The following is a 3,914-nucleotide window of genomic DNA, read 5'->3' as shown; positions in this document are numbered from 1 at the left end:
CTCAGAGAAAATGCTCAATAAATACCTATAATTATTAACTCTGCCTAACAAAGTCAGAGAACACTCCATCAAGGAGATCATTAGATTAATCTTGAGTATTTATGAAGGAAGCTACTTTTCATGGGAAGGAAAGCTTCTCTACAGAGACAGGAATTCCTAAGTTGTACAGCATGTAAGAAAAGCAACCCTTCCGCCGCGGCACCCACAGAAGAGTCGCAGCCATGGCTGTGCGCTCCCCTATGGCCGTGGGCCTCGACAAGGGCCACAAGGTGACCAAGAACGTGAGCAAGCCGAGGCACAGCCGCCGCCGCGGGCGCCTCACCAAGCACACCAAGTTCGTGCGGGACATGATCCGGAGGTGTGCGGCTTCGCACCATACGAGCGAAGGGCCATGGAGCTGCTCAAGGTCTCCAAGGACAAGCGGGCACTGAAGTACATCAAGAAGCGGGTGGGCACACATATCTGGGCCAAGAGGAAGAGAGAGGAGCTGAGCAACGTGCTGGCCGCCATGAGGAAGGCCGCTGCCAAGAAGGACTGAGTGCCGTGCCCCCCTCTCCCCACCCCCAAAATAAAGTCTTTCCAGAAAAAAAAGAAAAGAAAAGCAGCAAGAAGTTCAAAGTTGCTGGCTTGTGACTAAGAGAGAGAGAGAAGATGGGAAAGTGGGTTTAGTCCAGGATGGGATTTGGACTCTATCCTGTAGGTATTTAATCAAATAATGATGAATTTTGACGTAATATAGCTAAAGGTGGGGTTGATTAGCTTGGGTAAGTAATACAATCTCCCTCGGTTTTTGGAATGGTTTAGATAAAGAGACACAAATGTGGGGGAGGGGGGGGTTTCTGTGAAAAGTCCACTAGTCAATATTTTAGTTAGGCAGATCAGTGATTTCTGTTATGACTGTTCTACTCCAACACCATAGACCAAAAGCAGCCACGTGAGGCGGTCATTGTGTGGTGTGCTGTGGAGGTGGTTCCAACTCACGCACAACAGAATGAAACGCGGCCCGTCTCACACCATCCTCACAGCGGGTCTTATGTTTGAGCCCATTATTGCAGCCACTGTGTCCGCCCATCTTATCGAGGGTCTTTCTCTTTTGCAGGGACCCTTTTGTCACAGCCATACACAATATATAAATGAACAGGTGTAATTTTGCCTGATAAAACTTTATTAACAAAAACAAACGGACGGCCAGATTTGGTCTGCCTGCAATAGTTTGCCCGCTTGTGATTTAGATTAGAAAATGAACCTGACATCCTCTAGTACTGTGTCTGGTACTGTGCCTGATTTGGGGTTTCTGGTTTGGTTTGGTTTCTCATTCCCAGCCTTTCCACATGCCAACAAAGAGTACGTTTCCTAAATCCTACTCATGTCCAATGGGTCCAAGACATCACCAAGTGATCTGAAAATTATCTAGAGCTTCCGCTAGTCTGCGCACAAGAGACTTCATGCATAAAGATAATTTGTTCAATAAAGCGAAACTGCTTTGCCAGGAGAGCTGAGTGTTTTAGTAATCAATCAATCAATCCGAGAACTCATTAAGCGCATGCATCTGTGCCATGTGCACTGAAGACCATGATTGCAGAGACTGAGTCGTCATGAGTGCCACATGGTTAGGTGAAAAATTCTCACTTCTTTAATCCCTGAGTTCTAACCACAGTTTTACACAGTGTGAACTGAATGCAATCCTTGAGCATCACATTTCCCGTTTCTTAATTTGCACGATGAGGAAAGCTGAATAATTGGCAACATAAATCTGTGTGTGCATCACAGGTGGGCCAAGAAGACATGCTTCTTGGAAACAGTCTTGCAGGAAGCTGTGCTCCTGCCTGTCACTTAGGACTGGGATGGTATTCCTTGGAGAGGAGCAGCATGAGCTGTTGTCAGCCTCTCAGTGTTGGTTCAAGTGTACACTTCACCTTGAACTAAGCCTGCCGGATGAAATAAAGGACACCCAGTTTAGATGTGAATTTCAAATAAACAACAGATAATTGTAATTTATATTCCAAAATAGGAGGCCTGGTGGTACAGTGGTGAAGGCCTGGATTGCTAGGCGATTCAAACCTACCAGCTTTTGTGCAGGAGAAACATAAGGCAGTTTGCTTCCATAAAGATTATAGACCCAGAAACCTTGGAGTACTGCATTATGGTCACCATAAATTGGAATTGATTTGTTGACAGTGGGTTTGGTTTTGAGTTTGGGTTAATGTTCCAAATAGTGTATGGGACATACTTATCCTAAAATATCAATTATTCATGTCTCATCTGAAATTCAATTTAAATTTAACTTGTCGTCTTGTAGTTTGCTTTGATCAATCTGGCAACTCTCCCTAGCTGTGTGGCTCATATGAGGCTACACTCTCCAGCGCCTCAGAAAGCAACGCAGGACACAAGAGACACTGTCTGTAAATGCAATGGGGAAAGAAAGCCAATCCCCCTTGTCGAGTACCTGCTACATTTTAGGAATGTACGAGGTGAGTTACATAAATAAATCCACCTTTGCCCCTCCCTGGTTGTATGGGATCCTCATGACCCTTAGCCTGTTTTGTTTTGCTTTTCATTTCTTCAAAGGAGGCAGGAATTCCTATTTCACAGGTTTGTCACTGGGTGTCGATAGAATGCACAGTGCAAATGCATGCCACATACAATCTGACTCAGGTGGACTCGCAGCAAATGTCCATTGCATATGAAATGAAATTCTTTAACCTCAGAATGATGGTTTGGATTCCTACTGCATCTCTCATCAAACTGAGCAACATCTGCTGTGGGAGGGCAGGAAGCCTCCATCATATTCGGTGGAGAGGAAATGGCAGAGATGCTGAGAGGAGGGTGGACCAGACTGCGTCACCACTCGTGGGGAATAATGGGACCAGGTTTGCAGAAGCCTCCTTCTTAATTGTGCTTTGCCATAACCCTTCAGTGCTATAGCAACAGCTACAAATTGCAGAGCGGGTTTCTACTGCACGCAGAGCACTCTTTAAGGACCTCAGGGAGACGTAGACGCAGCTCTAGCCACTGTAATGCATGCAGACTGTGGAAAGACAGGCTGAACCTCAGAACCGCCTGGCAGAATCCCCCAGCACAGGGCAAAACAAGGGACAGAGGCTAGAGAAAGGAAAATTTCTTTTTTTGTCCACTTGTTTCTTCAGACTGCTTAAAGAATGGCAGAGAATATCTGTATTCACACCACAAAGAAGATGGCTGATGTTTGTGTTATGAACTTTCTCCACACAAGCCTGCACTTAAACACAGAGCAAAGATCTTTGCCGGATTGCCTTTAACTCTTCCTTCGGAAATAAAAAGAAGGGAGTAACATTCCCAGCATCTGCCCACTCTATAGTATGAATTTTGCTTCTCTGATACTCAGCTACCTTCAAGGCGCAAACACCATGCTCTGGTTCGCACAGGACCCTTCCATACGGACAGCATTTCCGGCAGCTGGCTGCTCTTGTTGCCAGGTGCCATCGCAGTGGGTCTAACTCTGAGCCAGCCTATGTACAAGGGACTGAAACACTGCCCAGTCTCACGCCCCCATCACAGTCATTTCTAGATCTGACCCCATGGTTGCAGCCACCGATTATATCAGCCTATCGCTTGGAGGGTCTTCCTCTTTTCTGATGACCGTCTAACAACCATGATGTCCTTCTCTGGGGACTGGTCTCTCCTGTTGACATGTCCAAAGTTTGTGAGGCAAAGTCCCACCATCGTCACTTCTAAGGAGCATCCTGGTTGTACTTCGTCCAAAGTAGATTGGTGTGTTTTCTCTTGGGCCGTCCACAGTATTTTGAAATCATTAGCTGATGCCGTAATTCAAAAAAATTACTTCTTTGGTCTTCCTCAGTCATGGTCCAACTTTCATATGCACATGGAGCGATGGAAATGACCATGGTTTGGGTCAGATATACCTGAGTCTTCAA

The 3,914-nt window shown here is 45.9% G+C and overlaps 1 pseudogene; it reads left to right on the top strand.

The window, feature by feature from the left end:
• The first annotated feature begins 213 nt into the window (after positions 1 to 213).
• Positions 214 to 585, top strand: LOC142437470 (large ribosomal subunit protein eL36 pseudogene; annotated as a pseudogene).
• Positions 586 to 3,914: the final 3,329 nt, after the last annotated feature.

The sequence above is a fragment of the Tenrec ecaudatus genome, chromosome 1, assembly GCF_050624435.1.
Source record: "Tenrec ecaudatus isolate mTenEca1 chromosome 1, mTenEca1.hap1, whole genome shotgun sequence".
In the NCBI taxonomy this organism is placed as follows: Eukaryota; Metazoa; Chordata; class Mammalia; order Afrosoricida; family Tenrecidae; genus Tenrec; species Tenrec ecaudatus.
This window is presented reverse-complemented; position numbering and strand designations above follow the sequence as displayed.